The 18010-nt window shown below is 34.5% G+C and overlaps 1 non-coding gene across 1 annotated transcript; it reads right to left on the bottom strand.

Annotated features, from left to right (window-relative positions):
- Nucleotides 1-1011: 1011 nt before the first annotated feature.
- LOC112750318 (uncharacterized) lies at nt 1012-3782 on the bottom strand. The gene is made up of 3 exons (XR_003175644.2): nt 3231-3782; nt 2385-2456; nt 1012-1305 (listed from the first exon to the last, which is right to left on the bottom strand). It is a non-coding gene; the product is annotated as an uncharacterized protein (transcript).
- Nucleotides 3783-18010: the final 14228 nt, after the last annotated feature.

Raw genomic sequence — 18010 nt, 5'->3', positions numbered from 1 at the left:
AAATCTACTAAATTAAGCAAACCTTGTGTCTTGATGCTCTCTTTTTTCCCACTCTAAGGGTTTTTTAATGAGGCATCAATACAAGGGCTAGGGGTACTCAATCCCCTAGTTCCATGTAAAGGGATTTCCCTTCCTTTATTGAGAACATTTCATATTCTCTGTTTAGCATGTCTATTCTGGTCTTCTTTACTAGGGTAGTGCCTTCATGAGTGATTTGAAGTTTGTCCCAGATTTTATTTGTCGTTGTGCATCTTGATACCCGTTGGTATTCCTCGAAGCTGATCGCACAGTTGAGCAAGTTGATAGCTTTGGCGTTGAGCTCCACCTTTTTTCTATCTTCTTCAGTCCAACTGGCTTCACCCTTAAGAGAGACCACACCATCAGCTCATGTAGTGGTTGGAAATTGAGGACCTTCCACTACAACAAATAAGGGTTTTCGCAACGGTCAAAAACCGTTGCCATAGATCGGAAAATCGTTCCTAAAACTTTAGGCAACGCTTTGGCAACGGTTTTTTACCTGTGGTATATGCAGCCGTTACCAATGCTCAAAGGCAACGGTTTTTTATCTAAAGCAATGGCAACTAAAAAACCGTTGCCATAGTTACTAGCATAGACAACAGTTTTGACAACAATTTTTAAAGAACGGTTTAGAACCGCGCGTTACTGAATAGGCAACGGTTTAAAACCATTGTCTTTTATGATGTAACGGTTTAAAACCATAACTGAATAGGCAACGGTTTTAAGCTGTTGTAGTTTTATTATTCACAAAGACAATGGTTTAAAAGCATTGCCTTTGGTGTTTCTTTTTGCAACAATTTTAATTGCATGCCATTTTGTAGTTGTCTTTGACAACGGTTTTAACACCATTGTCTTTTGTGACTTTTCACAACGGTTTTTTGTAATTATATAATTCTTTATTTACAATAGTTTTGTCATATTGCATTGAAATTAGTTCCAACTATTTTAATTTAGTGTCGATAAATAAGTTTAACTATTTGAATCAAATCACTAAAAAAGCTAATTGAACATTTACCATTAAATTTGATTTACAGACAAATTTTTGTGTCACTGAAGTTTGATTAAAGAAAAATATACATAATAAAAAAAAAGTAAAACTCATTGCTTTGCATCATTTTACAACTTAAAATGCACCAAACTAAATTCAAATCCAAATTAGAATTAATTAATTCATTATTTGCACACTCAAAAAACTTAAAAGTTTAAAATCTATACACGTTGACACTAGCTAAGCCATTACCGACTAAGAACCTGCTGCAGCAAGTAGCATTCTCAATCAACATGTAACTGCGAAAGTAATTAAAAGAACATTGATTAGCATCAAACAAAATGCAAACTACAAGAAGCAAAGAAGAGAAACATGCAACACAAAGCATACCACAACTGATATTCAGCAACATCGTTTGCTCTCTCTTTATCTATTGAGGAACTCCTAAGGACTTGGCTCTTAGAAGAGCCGCAAAATTTGTTTCCAAGTCGCAGAATTTTGTCCCTAAATATTTACCATGATTTAAATACTCATTTTGTGAAACACTAAGACATCCATTGAGATAATCAACCAACTAGAAATTAAACCAACTAGCAATTAAGAAACAAAATAAACCAACTAGCAATTAAGAAACAACCATTAACATTAACATTATGCTCAATAAAACAACTTAGCTTAATTTCAAACTAAATTGAATTAATACAAAACTTCTAGCTTAACTTTTTACACAGAGAGAATATGTTCAACTAAATGACTCTTTTAATTTCAAACTAAATTGAATTAAAACAAAAGTTCTATGCTTAACTTTTTACACAAAGAGAACATATTCAGCTAAATGACTCTTTGATTTATAATAGAAAATAAGCTTAATTTCTCCTAACATTGCTTAGAACAAAATCTCATTAAAGAGAAAAAAATCAATCAACAAAGTAACTAATGACAAAACAAGGTCTACCTGTTTTGTTCTCAATTGCAAATGACAGGATTTAACATACCTAACCTAACCCAACCCTCTTTTCATGAATTGAAAGAGATGTTGGAGACTTGGGAGTACATAATGGTTTTAACAGTACTTACTATAATAAGATCTATAATCCCTATGAGAGGACTCGAATCCATTTACAAACTCCAAAGTGGAAGCCACAAAAAATATAACGTAGTCCATAATTCTTTAAGTCAAGTCTGATACCTTACATCATAATAAAGAAAAGTTTAATCCATGAACTATCTTCAAAGAAATAAAAAATAAAAAAGGCATGGTAAATTTGGCAAAGATGTCATCAATATAGAAGTCATAGTATTATACATAACCAAGCCTTAAAATTATCATACTTCACATCGGAAGAACAAAGTAAGAAGTCTAGTTTCTTTTGATTACCTTCAACTCCTTCTCAGAAGCAATGTCATGAGCCAATAATAGCTTCCTCACTCTATCAATTGGATCACGCTCCTATAATCATATTAACCAAGAGAAAAATTTGAGAAAGAACTCCATGATATTAAAATAACAGCACATTATATGCTTTGCTCAGTAGTGTGACAAACTTGTCTCTCATTGAAAATCTCGTCACATGTACGGTATGTGCTGCCAGGATCAGACATAGAGTGCCCGTAGTATCTATAGGTGTCCATTTCAAAAATCTTTACAAAATAATCAAGAATACAAGAAAGCAATCAGAGTAAAGCAAATACCAAACTTTGATAATTTAATCAAAACTACACAAATGCTAGAAAGTATTAAAGTTAATGCAATCCTATATGCAGCACTTGGGTTGAGAAAGCCCAATCTTACCTTATATACAAAAGTAAGCTTTAATTCAGAGATCAATACGTACATTCATGTCTGATGGCTACAAAATTTTCATGGTTAATTCGATACCACTTATAAGTTCTTTCAGAGATCTAGTTAGCAAATCAAAATCATAACAGTATTATAACAAATTAATATTAAAATCAAAACAAAATCAAAGCAGCATTGCCAGAGAACCAGTTTAAATCAATATTAAAATCAAAATAAAATCACAACAGCATTTCCAAATTACCAGTTACCAAATCAACATCAGAACAACATTATACCAAATCAACATTAAAATCAATATTAGGCGACAGCAAAGTAACTCGTAGCAACAGTTCAGTTAACATAAACACTTTAACAATAACCCTCACAGCAACAACGGGATAACTTAGGCGAGCAAAGAGAAATCAGAAACAGGGTAAAGCTCACCAGTACAGTGGCGAGTTGCAGCTGAAACAGAGTAGCGATCCAAATACCAACGGCGGCACACAGCTCAACAGTGACGGCGAACCTAACCCCGCCAGCGACGGCTTGGCAGCAACAGAGGCAACCTCCTCCTCCCTCATCGTGTTTCTCTCTCCGCGCGAACCTTTTCTTTCTCTTCGAGCTCTCTGGCAGCAGTGATGGGAGGTGCGACGGCGACGACGAGCTCGACGGTCAGGACCTTCAGCGGCGGTGATGGAGTCCTCGACGATGGTGGCTACTCCTCTCTCGTGCACACTCTTCTCCGTCTCCACACCCTCCGGTTCGCGCGACAATGGCGGCGGCTCCATGGAACGGCGGTGGCAGGCGGGCAGGGTGCAGTGACGGCGTGCTCTTCTCCCTTTCCTTCCCTTCTTCTTCCCCGATTCCCCCTTCTTCTCTCTTTTCCCTTTCTTTCTTTTCCCCTTTTCCTTCTGTTTCCTTTTCTGTATGTGTGTCTAGGAATTTAAGATAACAAAGTTAGGAATTTTGTGAAATTGGGATTTTATTTGATAATTCTAGAATTAGGATAAAATATATACTAGTAATATAAGAATTTTAGAAAATATTTGAGATAAAATAATAATATAGAATTTAAATTTAATACTGTAAAGATTACTTTAAAATGTATAAAATTTTATTCATTAATTTATCAATGAGCTAAAATAATTATTTATAATTTAAATTATAAATAAATATATTAATCACATTTTATAAAATACATTTTTAAACTCAAAAATTTAATTATTTAAATTAAATGATATAACTTTTTATCATTTTCTGTCACCAGAACTTTAATTTCAAATTATATGAAATAACCAATTATAAAAATTACACAAGAATATTAATTAAATAAACTCCAAATATTAATAAAACTAATTTAATTACTCTCAATAGATTAGTTTATAAAATAAGGAGTTCAAATTAATAATAAGTCATCACTTTTTCAAAATAAAAGTTACTTAAATTAAATTGTACAATTCTTTCTTATTTTTCAATTACTAAAATTATACAAAATATTCCATTATAATAAAATTACTTAAGAATATTAATTTATTCAAAATGAATTTATCACCTAATTTCTTTAATTATTTTCTAATAGAATAATTTTTTAAATTATAAAGTTTAAACTTAATAAGATAAAATCACAATTTATTCATATTTTAGATTTTTAAAAATATATAATATTTATTATAAATTTATTTTAATTTTATTTTTTCTAAAAATAATATTTGTTATATATTTATATCAATAGTTTTTGAGTATTTTATAAATTTAGTATTTATAGAAAAAATTATTTGAATTGGTATGATTATTTATAATTATTTTTATATGTATCTTTTAATTTATATAATTATTTAAATAATATTAAAAAATTATTGTTTGATAAACAATTGTTGTAATGGTTATAAAACTGTTCTTTAAAATAGTCAAAGAGAACAGTTTTATTTTGTTGCTATAACGTAATGAAAAATTGAACTTCAATAGCAACACTGTAAAAACCGTTGTCTAAGACAATCTAATAGAACGATTTTAAAGTGTAGCATTTTAGCAACGATTTTTATGCGTTCTTTTTGTACAATTATTCAAACAACAATAAAAAACCGTTGCTTAAAAATAAATCATGGTAACGGTTATAAAACCGTTCTTTAAAATAGTCAAAGAGAACAATTTTAATTTGTTGCTATAAAATAATGAAAAATTGAATTTAATAGTAACACTACAAAAAACCGTTGTCTAAAACTATCTAAGAGAACGGTTTTAAGGCGTTGCAAAATTTGGCGTTGCTAAAGACCATATTTGTTGTAGTGTTCTAGAATTATCTTCCAGAGTCTGTAATCTACTGATTGGACAAAAATCTTCATTCTTTCCTTCCAATAAGTGTAGTTTTTTTATTAAAGAGTGGAGGTCTGTTGCTTGACTGCCCTTCTGTCAGAGTGTAGGCCACCAGGTTTGAGCCACTGTTATCTGCCATCAGGATCTTTTCTCCAAGCTGCAAAGCTTGATCTCTTTGAGACCATGCTCTGATACCAATTGATGATAATCAGTGGCTAAGAGAAGGGGGATTGAATCTTACCCCCTTTTTGTTGAGTAATACTTGCTGCCTTTCGAATTAGCTTCAGAAGATTTTTCTGTGTTTTCTCTCATAACCAGACACGAGACATTTTCTTTTTGTCTCGTACCCAGTCAAGAGATATTTTTTAATTTTGTCTCCTTAGCAACAGAAACTGAAATGGAGTAGAAGAGAAAGAGAGAATCACACCAAGAAGTATCCTGGTTCAGTTGCTAAGTGCAATGCAGCCTACGTCCAGTCTCCATCACAACAATGATGGAATTTCACTATAATCAAACAAATTATAGACACCAATTCTTTCCTAGGAATAACCCTTCCTATCCGGGACAAGTCCAGAATCTATCCCCAATTCTGAACTTGACTTGGTCACCTACCAATCTTTCAACTACTAAGTGCTAACCCAACTTGTAAGGGGATTCCCACAGAATCATGATACACAACTCATAGATGTACAAAGGACCTCTAAGACACCTATGGCTTTTACTTTAATTTTGTACACTCTGCCTTTTTTCACTCACCGGCTTTTTCCTTACAAACCTCACTCTGTTTTTCTTTTTCACTATGAGACTCAGACAGACAAAACTAAAGAAAATACAAAATAAAACACATTGAAGGAGAAAAACTTCTGTTAGCTTGGGTAGATATGAGAACTCTGTGCTTACTCTCCTTGTTTTAACCCTTGGCCGTTCAGCCTTATTATAGAAGAGGAAGCTTCCAAGGTTGAAACCGGTTCAACCGAGCCAATTTCTTCTTCTTCAGACTCAAAACCGGTTCAGACAGAGAGAAGAGAGAGGGAACCGAAAAGCAAAATAACATGCAATTACCTCTCTCTCATCCCTTTTCTTCAAGCTTCATCAATCTGAGCCTTCCATCTTGACTTGGTCTCCAAGAAGGATTTCTGACCCTTAATAAACACTTGATCCTTGACAGCTCCATCTGCTCCACTTTTGCTTCTTCCTCCAAGTAGCTACAGTAGCTACCTTCTGTGATGGATGAACAAAAAGTAGAAATGAGTCATACCACAGAGATCTTCTTCTCTGACAGAAATGGATTGCTACCATTTTTAGGTATGGAGATCTTGAGGCTTCTTCACCACATCTTACCTTTAGTGGTAAAGATCTCAGCCACACCATTCTATAGATCTTCCTTTTGCAAGGGCCATCATCATCTTGGCCGCTTGCTTGTTCATAGCTTCTCTGCTTCTACCTCTGATAGCTTCTTCCATCTTCTTTCCCTGATGGAAGTGACACACGAAAACTAGAGAGAGAAGAGAGAGAAGAAAGAAAACTTTGGAAGTAATGAGTGAATTAAAATAAAGTAAAATCAATTAAAATCCGCTTCCCATACTTTATGCATAGTAACGTGTGAGGCAATTAAATCAATCAAATCAAATTACAATTTTCTCTTTCCTGTTATCAAAGCTTACATTAAATCCAAGTTAATTAAATTTGAATTCCATTCAAAGAGGGGAGTGGGTAACCGAACCAAACATGCACTACTCCTTCCTTCTTTCTTTTCAATTTGGACCAAGCCTTGTTGGTTGATAAACCACTATTTTATGGATTATCTTGTGCTCAATTGAGTGATTTTTATCAACTCTTTACCCACTTATTCATACTATTTGCATGGTTTCACATTTGCCTTCCTAATTATGTGCTTTGATTGAAAACATGCTTCTTTGGCCTTAAGTTCCCTATGTTTAATCATCTCTTATTACCATTAGATGCCTTGATATGTGTGTTAAGTGATTTCAGAGATTACAGGGCAGGAATGGCTCAGAGGATGGAAAAGAAGCATGCAAAAGTAGAAGAAATACAAGAAGTTGGAAAAATTGCTAAGCTGTCCAGCCTGACCTCTTCGCACTAAAACAGCCATAACTTGAGCTACAGAGGTCCAAACGACGCGATTCCAGTTGGTTGGAAAGCTAACGTCCAGGGCTTCGATTTGATATATAATATGCCATAGTTGCCCTGACGATAGGCGACGCGAACGCGTGCTCCACGCGGACGCGTCGCAGTGACGAAAAATTAGCGTGTTTGAATTCGCAACCAGCGAATTCTGGGCTGTTTCCGACCCAGTTTGCGGCCCAGAAAATACATATTAGAAGCTATAAAGTGGAGGAACCCATTCATTCATAAGGACAAGCTTTCATATTCACAATTTTAGGATTAGATGTAGTTTTTAGAGAGAGAGGTTCTCTCCTCTCTCTTAGGATTTAGTTTTAGGATTTAGGATTATTTCTTCTTCATCACAGGTTCAATGTTCCTTTAATTTGTTTTTCTACTTTTATTTCATTACTTTAATTGATATTTATCTTTTCACTTTAGCTTATGCTACATTCATGTTATGATTTTCTGAATTAATGTTATTTGAGGTATTTCAGTTTATTATTGCATTCTTTCCCAATCTGAAGACATTTTTATTCCAGTAGATTTACTTTTTCCCTTTTGGTCTTGGTTAAGAAATCAGTAACTCAGGAGTTATCAAACTCAACATGATTGATAATCGTTATCTTTGCTAATTGAATTGAACTTCAATAATCCCAATCTTTCCTTAGGGATTAACTAGGATTTGAGGATCTAACTAATTAGTCACTTGACCTTCCCTTGCCCTAGCAAAGGTTAACTAAGTAGAATTAAGATTCAATTTTTATCATCATTGATAAGAATAACTAGGATAGGACTTCCAATTTCTCATACCTTGCCAAAAGTGTGTTTTACAATAATTTATTTATTTTACAGTCTTTTACTTATTTTAATTGCAATTTAAATTACTTGCTCCCTACCTTCAAAACCCCAATTTACAATCTTCATAACCAATAATAAGAACATACTTCCCTGCAGTTCCTTGAGAAGACGACTCGAGGTTTAAATACTCGGTTATCAAATTTAAAAGGGGTTTGTTACTTGTGACAACCAAACGTTTGTAAGAAAGGTTAATTGCTTGGTTTAGTAACTATACTTGCAACAAGAGTTTACTATAACTTCTAAACCATCAATCTTCCACTCTTCAAAATGGCGCCGTTGCCGGAGAATTGCAAACGTGTGCCTTATTATTGGTTATTGTAAATATTTTCTTTTTGCTTGTTTATTTGTTTTTATTTTTTCTTTTTCATAAATTAAGAGGTTATTGATTTTTATTTAGTTATTAAAAATTTTTCAAAAATTTTTTTTTCTTCGTGTTCATCTTGACCTTCAAGTTGTTCTTAGTCGTTTTCTTCGTTTTGATCTAAAAATTTTAAGTTTGGTGTCATTTTATTGTTTTTCTCTTTCCTCGTTTAATTCAAAAATATCTTTTCTCTTTATTTTTATTGAATTTTCGAAATTTCTATTAAAAAAATTTCAGATTTTGATTTTAAAATTTTTATCTTATCTTATCTTAGTTTTAAATTTCAAAATTTAAATCTTTTTCAAAAATCATATCTTTTTCAAAATCTTATCTTATCTTATTTCAAAAATCAAATTTCAAATTTCAATATTTAAATTCCAAAATTCAAAATCCAAATTTCAAATTTTAAATTTAAAATTTTAAAAATCAAACCTTTTCAAAATTTAAATCTTTTTCAATTTCTTATCTTATATTGTTGACTTTTTCAAAATTCAAATTTCATTAAAAATTTTTAAATTTCAAATTTCAAATTCAAATTTCAAAATTTAAAATTCAAAATTTAATTTTCAAATTCAAAAATTTAAATTTCAATAACCTTTTAGTTTAAATTGTTTTTATTTTTGTTTTTAATTTTTATTTGCTACTATGAACTCTCACCCCTTTGGCTATGAGTCTGGTTACAATTATATTGCAGGAAGAGGAAATTACAATGAGAATATGCATCAAGGTTGGAACAATCAAAGATGGGAGGAGCCACAAGGATTTGATCAACCCTCATGGTAACAACCACCTCCAATGAACTATCAACAACCACCACCATATGCCTATAAACCCTCTCCTCAACATGACTTTGGACCACCATACTCACAAGCCCATTTTCACCATTCACCTTCATATGATCTTAACCCTCATCCGCCATACCAACCACCTTATGAACCATATGAACCATATATAGAACCACCCCAATTCCAACTCAATTACTCCCAAGAACCACCACCTCCCTATGCATCATGTCCATATCCATCACCCCAAGAATCAACGGAAAAACTCAAGAAAACATTTGAAAAATTTAATGCCACACTTCATCAATTGAATCAAGCAATAAATCAATTAGCTTCTCGACGTTCGGACACTCAAGGAACCCCCATGGCTTAATGTGGATAATCTAATGAAGAACGTAGCATGAAGGAGACATTAGAAACTTCGGTGGACAGTAAGGAGCATGAATTTTTACTGGAACAAGTAGAGGAAGCCGGAATTATTGAAGAAGAAGAAGTAGTTGCAGACTTAGGAGATGCAGAACCTCCATGGGAAAGCCCAGCCATAGAACCTCCTTCAAAGACGTTTGAAATTGATGTTGAGGAGGGTGTACAACCTCCAAGGCATATCATAGCTAAAGACTTTAAAGAGGTTGATCAAGAGATGGAAATTAAAGAAGAAAAAGCACTACCTCCCATGCCCTTGGTGAGCAATGAAGAAGAGATTGAATTGGAAGAAAGCTACCAAAAGGAAGAGGTTGAAATTAAAGAAGTTTGCAAAAAGATGGAAGTTGTCAGAGAAGAGCACAAGGGAGTGGAGCTTGAAATTTCATTAGAAATACTCCCCCTAAGTTGCCATCATCCTTCACAACATTCAAGTGGGTAAAATTCATATCCCTTAGCTTTCTAATTCCACTTGAATATGGGCTACTGGAGACGGATGGTCAACTTAGAGATCTTTTTGGCATTAAGAGTAAGAGGAAGATGGTCAGTGGTAAGAATTGTCCTGCAAGGTTCATTATGGTTGGAAGCTTTAAGTTTAAACGCAAAGGTTGGTATAAAGCTCAACTGAATGGGTCTAGGAAGCTGTTTGGATGTCTCAGTGAGAATTCCGACTGTTCACCACCCAAGTGGAAAAATGATGATCAACAAGAAGATGGGTGCAAAGGCAAGGTCTGGGACCCCGGAATTCAATCTAGCAATCAGCACTCTTGGGGCCTTGTCACTTGCTTTAACTTACTTGAAGGCTTTCTGCGCCTAGTTTGGGACCCTGGAGGCCATTGGAATTACAAACATTGGTGGAGATTCCTGGATGAGTTCAAGCACAAGCCACCATAACAAAGGACTCCCCAAATGTCCAACTTAAGGACTTTAACTAAAAGTGCTAGGTGGGAGACAACCCACCATGGTATGATCGTTCCTTTTTCATTTTTATTTGTTTTCGAGTTTTATTTTATTTTATTGTATTGAACCTGAAGTTTTGCAACACATTCATATTAGCATTGCATTATACATTTTTCATGCATATAAAAAAAACGCACGCACGCGACGCGTCCGCGTCGCAAGTGCATTAGGAGAAAAGAAAAGTGAACAGAGAGTCATGCGAGAGCGTGGCTGGAGGCGTGCCTTTGGCACAAATTGATCCATGCGACCGCGTCGCCGACGCGGCCGCGTCATTTGAAAAATAGCTTCCCCATGCGTCCGCGTCACCCACACGAACGCGTGACCCTGTGAAATCGACGTAAACGAGTGTTTGGCAGTAAGTTGGGCTGAAATGGGGCTGGAACCATGCTAGAAGCACAAGCCCCACCATACGAATGCGTCATATTGGAAATAAGGCCACCCGCGCAATCGCATCAACCACGCGACCGCGTCACCCAAAAATTTGGCGAAAAGAGTTTCGAACAGAGAGTTGTGCGAACGCGAGGCTGCACTCGCGCCAATCGCACAAATCAGGCCACGCGATCGCGTGACCCACGCGATCGCGTGACCCACGCGTCCGCGTCACCTGACCTTATCGCGCACCACGCGACCGCGTCACCCACGCGTCCGCGTCGCCTGCGCCGCATAACTTATCCAGATCAGCGCCAAATATCATATCTTTTCTTCCCCCAAATCCTAGTTTTTCTTTTTCCATTCTTATTTCTTTCTTCTTTTCTTCTTCCTTCTTTACTTTCATTCTCTTTTACTTAATTATATACTTTCATTCATTGCATTTTAATTTTGTGCATATTTTTATTTTCTAAAGTTATTATTTTTTTTCCATTGGTGTTACAATTTTCTTATTCAACTGTTGCATCATTTCTTGAATTTATTTTGGTGCTCAGTGACTTGTTTTACACTGTTGGGTAATATTATTTAAGTCAATGCTAATCTTTTATGATATTTGTATTAATTTTGCATTGACATTAATTTATATTGTCTTGCACTCTCTTCCCCATTGTTACAAATTTTGTACCACTGGTATGCCATGGCTTCTATTGTTTTCTCACGTACATGTTGAAGCTTCCATGTAAATGAGACCCTTTTCATTTGGCATTAACCCACCCATACTTCATTTTTTTCTTATCTTTATTACTGGGTTACCTTTCTTCCTTTTTTCTTTCAAGATGGCCACTCGGAAGGGAAACAGAAGACGTTTACATGGGGAGACAAACAAGTCCATCTGCAAAATCTTGAAGAAAAGCATCAGCTGGAACAACTCCCATCCACTTGCACATCTTAGCATGCACCGAGGACGGTGCAATCTTTAAGTGTGGGGAGGTCGATACCGATCTCCATGGGTTAGTACTTTCTTGTCTCAACACCAATGTTTAAATTTTCTTTGTAGTTAGTTGTTGCATTTGCATGTTTGTTTGATTTTTTTGTGCATATTTTACCACTTGGTTGAAGTAATATTTTCTTTTTCAAGAAACCTTTAAGAGCATTTCACTAATTTGAATAAAATTTAATGTTACACTTGTTTGAAGAAATATTATACTGGAACATGGTTTAGAGCTCGAACACACAAAAGCTGTGAGATTTTTTAGCCTATTTGAATTGGTTGCATTTTACCAACCAATATTTTATTTTTGGTGTGTGTTTTTTCTCTCTAAAATTGTGATCTTTGTCTTGTTTAATTCTATATTTCCATGGTTTAATGTATGCATACACTTACATGATTGAGGCCTTTGTTTCACTAAACTTACATACCCAGATGGCCTTACCCTTTCATTATTCTTTGCAAACCAATGTTGAGCCTATTATACCCCTTTGTTCTTTACTTTAGCACATCATTAACTCTAAGCGGAAAACAATAATGTCCTTAATTTGAATCCTTGGTTAGCTTAGACTAGTGAGAATGCTCATGAATTAACTGCGGGAAAGTGAATTTGGAAACATTTGGTTTGAGAATTGAGTATGTTAGAATTTTCTGAAAATGTGAAAAAAAAATGTTGAGGACATGATTCATGCATCCAATAATTTAATCATATACATTGAGAAAAATAATAGAATATATATATATATATATATATATATATATATATATATATATATATATAAGTGAGAAAAAGAAAAGAAAAAAAAAGAGCAATTAAGCAAAAAGGGACAAAATGCCCCAAAGTAAGTGGTGAAAGCAATGCATATGTACTATACTTGAAATTAGAATGCATGAATATGTGGAAAACATGGTTAATGGATAGTTAGATGTGGTATTATGATTACATGGATTGTCTAAAGTTAGGTGGGAAAAGTTTAAGTTAAGTAAGGATTCAGATTTTTAGTCCACTTGGCCAAATACAATCCTACCTTGACCCTAACCCCATTACAACCCTTAAAAGACCTCTTGATATGTGTATCTGTGCATTAAATTTATGTTGATTGTTAGATGAAGAGCAAGCCTTAGAAAGCAAGGTTAGTAGAGAATTGAGAGAATCGAACCTTAAACACTTGAGTGATTAGACTGTATACACTACCAGTGAGGGTTCGATGCTCAATTCCTTGTTCCCGGCTTTCATGAGCTATTTTCTTCTACAAGTCTATTTGTACTTCATTTTTGTGAGTTGAATTAGTGAAATCCAGTTCATATTTATTCTTGGGGAATTTATTTACTTTTAACCAAGTAGGTAGAAACATTTTGCATGTAGTAGCATTCATATAGATAGGATTGCATTTCATACATTCTACCATTCCTCTTCAATCCTTTATAGCTTCTCTTGAGCTTAGCATGAGGACATGCTAATGTTTAAGTGTGGGGAGGTTGATAAACCACTATTTTATGGTTTATCTTGTGCTCAATTGAGTGGTTTTTATCAACTCTTTACCCACTTATTCATACTATTTTCATGGTTTCACATTTGCCTTCCTAATTATGTGCTTTGATTGAAAACATGCTTCTTTGGCCTTAAGTTCCCTATGTTTAATCCTCTCTTATTACCATTAGATACCTTGATATGTGTGTTAAGTGATTTCAGAGATTACAGGGCAGGAATGGTTCAGAGGATGGAAAAGAAGCATGCAAAAGTGGAAGGAATACAAGTAGTTGGAGAAATTGCTAAGCTGTCCAGCCTGACCTCTTCGCACTAAAACAGCCATAACTTGAGCTACAGAGGTCCAAACGACGCGATTCCAGTTGCGTTGGAAAGCGAACATCAAAGGCTTCGATTTGATATATAATATGCCATAGTTGCCCTGACGATAGGCAACGCAAACGCGTGCTCCACGCAGACACGTCATAGTGACGAAAAATTTAGCGTGTTTGAATTCGCAACCAGTGAATTCTGGGCTGTTTCCGACCCAGTTTGCGGCCCAGAAAACACAGATTAGAAGCTATAAAGTGGGGGAACCTATTCATTCATAAGGACAAGCTTTCATATTCACAATTTTAGGATTAGATGTAGTTTTTAGAGAGAGAGGTTCTCTCCTCTCTCTTAGGATTTAGTTTTAGGATTTAGGATTATTTCTTCTTCATCACAGGTTCAATGTTCCTTTAATTTGTTTTTCTACTTTTATTTTATTACTTTAATTGATATTTATCTTTTCACTTTAGCTTATGCTACATTCATGTTATGATTTTCTGAATTAATGTTATTTGAGGTATTTTAGTTTATTATTGCTTTCTTTCCCAATCTGAAGACATTTTTATTCCAGTAGATTTACTTTTTCCCTTTTGGTCTTGGTTAAGAAATCAGTAACTCAGGAGTTATTAAACTCAACATGATTGATAATCGTTATCTTTACTAATTGAATTGAACTTCAATAATCCCAATCTTTCCTTAGGGATTAACTAGGATTTGAGGATCTAACTAATTAGTCACTTGACCTTCCCTTGCCCTAGAAAAGGTTAACTAAGTGGAATTAAGATTCAATTTTCATCATCATTGATAAAGATAACTAGGATAGGACTTCCAATTTCTCATACCTTGCCAAAAGTGTGTTTTACAATCATTTATTTATTTTACAGTCTTTTACTTATTTTAATTGCAATTTAAATTACTTGCTCCCTACCTTCAAAACCCCAATTTACAATCTTCATAACCAATAATAAGAACATACTTCCCTGCAGTTCCTTGAGAAGACGACCCGAGGTTTAAATACTCGGTTATCAAATTTAAAAGGGGTTTGTTACTTGTGACAACCAAACGTTTGTAAGAAAGGTTGATTGCTTGGTTTAGTAACTATACTTGCAACGAGAGTTTACTATAACTTCTAAACCATCAATCTTTCGCTCTTCATTGGTCTTGCAACAAAGATTTAATTGGGCTTGTTCAAGAGTTTCCTGGCACAACTAACGTAGTAATAATTCAGCCATTCATCAAATAGAATTTTGTACAAGGCTGAATATTACATTGGGCTTGATGTGATTTTTCGGCCCAACAAAAATCTGCAAATTAACAAAATTATTAATCAGCTAATTTTGAATTAAAATTCAATTTAATAATTTTGTAATTAATTATTTTTAACAATGTTTGATCATCATCATATTTCAAGTTTTCCAAACTCAACAGAGATCTTCGCATGTGGCAGCATCCTTTCCTCTAACAGGGGAAGTCGGAGGGAGCACGGAAATCGGCACTGCCGGGATAGCAGTGGAAGGTGAACGAGAGGCCTCCATGACGATGACTGATGAGTGGATAATTTATACGCTTTTTGGCATTGTTTTTAGGTAGTTTTTAGTATAATTTAGTTAGTTTTTACTATGTTTTTATTAGTTTTTATGCAAAAATCACATTTCTGGATTTTACTATGAGTTAGTGTATTTTTCTGTGATTTCAGGTATTTTCTGGCTGAAATTGAGGGACCTGAGCAAAAATCTGATTCAGAGGCTGAAAAAGGACTGCAGATGCTGGTGGATTCTGACCTCTCTGCACTCGAAATGGATTTTCTGGAGCTACAAAAACCCAATTGGCACGCTCTTAATTGCGTTGGAAAGTAGACATCCAGGGCTTTCCCGTAATATATAATAGTCCATATTTTACCCGAGTTTTGATGATGCAAACTGGCGTTTAAATGCCAACTTCCTGCCCTATTTTGAAGTTAAACGCCAGAAACAGGTTACAAACCAGAGTTAAATGCCACAAACAGGCTGCGACCTGGCGTTTAACTCCAAGAGAAGCCTCTACATGTGTAAAGCTCAATGCTCAGCCCAAGCACACACCAAGTGGGCCCCGAAAGTGGATTTCTGCACTATCTGCACTTAGTTACTTATTTTCTGTAACCTTAGCTACTAGTTTAGTATAAAAACAACTTTTAGAGACTTACTATGTACCTCATGACATTTTTACACTTCACATTGTATTTCTGACGGCATGAGTCTCTAAACCCCATGGTTGGGGGTGAGGAGCTCTGCTGTGTTTCGATGAATTAATGCAATTACTACTATTTTTCATTCAATCACGCTTGTTTCTATTCTAAGATATTCACTCGCACTTCACCCTGATGAATGTGATGATCCGTGACACTCATCATCATTCTCACCTATGAACACGTGCCTTACAACCACCGCCGTTCTATCTGCACTAGCTTGAGTGTGTATCTCTTAGCCTCCTGGTTCATGATCAGAGTCTTCGTGGTATAGGCTAGAATTATTGGCGGCCATTCCTGAGATCCGAAAAGTCTAAACCTTGTCTGTGGTATTCTGAGTAGGATCTGGGAAGGGATGACTGTGACGAGCTTCAAACTCGCGAGTGTTGGGCGTAGTGACAGACGCAAAAGAATCAACGGATTCTATTCCAACATGAGTGAGAACCGACAGATGATTAGCCGTGAGGTGACAGTGCATTTAGACCATTTTCACTGAGAGAATGGATGGTAGCCATTGACAACGGTGATCCACCAACATATAGCTTGCCATGGAAGGAGACCTGCGTGCGTGGAGAAGAAGATAGTAGGAAAGCAGAGATTCAGAAGACAGAGCATCTCCAAAACCTCAATCTGTTCTCCATTACTGCATAACAAGTATTATTTATTTTATGTTAATTACTTCTCATAAACCCAACCATTTTTATTATTAATTTCCTGACTAAGAATTACAAAATAACCATAGCTTGCTTCAAGCCGACAATCTCCGTGGGATCGACCCTTACTCACGTAAGGTATTACTTGGACGACCCAGTGCACTTGCTGGTTAGTGGTACGAGTTGTGAAAAGTATGATTTACAATTCGTGCACCAAGTTTTTAGTGCCGTTGCCGGGGATTGTTCAAGTTTGGACAACTGACGGTTTATTTTGTTACTTAGATTAGGAAAAATTTATATTTTTTTGTTTAGAGTCACTAAAATTGCGTCTTCTATTATTGTTTTTTTTTTGTTGAAACTTTTTTTTTCAGAATCCTTATTTTCTTTTTCAATTTTTTTCGAAAATTTTTATAAACTAATAATTGAGTTTAGTTTCATATTTTAAGTTTGGTGTCAATTGCATTATTTTATTTTTCTTTCATTTTTTTTTCGAGTTATTAGTGCTCAAAATATAAAAATTTTTAAGTTTGGTGTCCTTTGTGTTTCTGTTTTCTTAAAGAAATTTTCCAAAGTTGTTCTTAGCGTTCATCGTGATATTCAAAGTTTTTTTGTTTGTTTCCTTTGTTTTGATCTAAAAATTTAAGTTTGGTGTCATTTTTACTATTTTTCTCTTCATTAAATTCAAAAATATCTTTTCTCTTTATTTTAATTAATTTTTGAATTTTCGCTTAAAAATTCAGATTTTTATTTTAAAACTTTCTATTCTATCTTATCTTAGTTTTGAAATTTCAAAATTCAAAACTTTTTTCAAAAATCATATCCAAAGTTTTTCAAATCTTCTTAATTAAGTAATTATTTTTGTTTTCAAATTTATTTTTTTTCTTTTTCTGTTACTTTTTGAAATCTATATTTTAATTTCTAATTACTTTATTTTATTTTATTTTATATTTTTTATTCATTCAGTTTTTTTAAATAAAATAAAAATAAAATATATTTTATTTGCAATTCATATCAATTCTCTTTTCTCCACTATGGACTTAAGTGGAAATTAACAGTCCAGAAGGACTCTGGGATCATATGCTAACCCCATTACTGCTGCATACGGGAGTAGTATCTGTATACCTCCCATCAGAGCAAGCAGTTTTGAGCTAAATCCTCAGCTCATTGTCATGGTGCAGCAAAATTGCCAGTATTCCGGTCTTCCACAGGAAGAACCTATTGAGTTTCTGGCACAGTTCTTGCAAATTGCTAATACAGTGCGTGACAAAGAGGTAGATCAGGATGTATATAGGCTGTTACTGTTTCCATTTGCTGTAAAAGATCAAGCTAAGAGGTGGTTAAATAACCAACCCACAGAGCATAAGAACATGG

Source organism: Arachis hypogaea, chromosome 15 (genome assembly GCF_003086295.3).
Source record: "Arachis hypogaea cultivar Tifrunner chromosome 15, arahy.Tifrunner.gnm2.J5K5, whole genome shotgun sequence".
Lineage (NCBI taxonomy): Eukaryota > Viridiplantae > Streptophyta > Magnoliopsida > Fabales > Fabaceae > Arachis > Arachis hypogaea.
The sequence above is the reverse complement of the archived record's forward strand: the minus strand, read 5'-3'. Positions and strand labels throughout refer to the sequence as shown.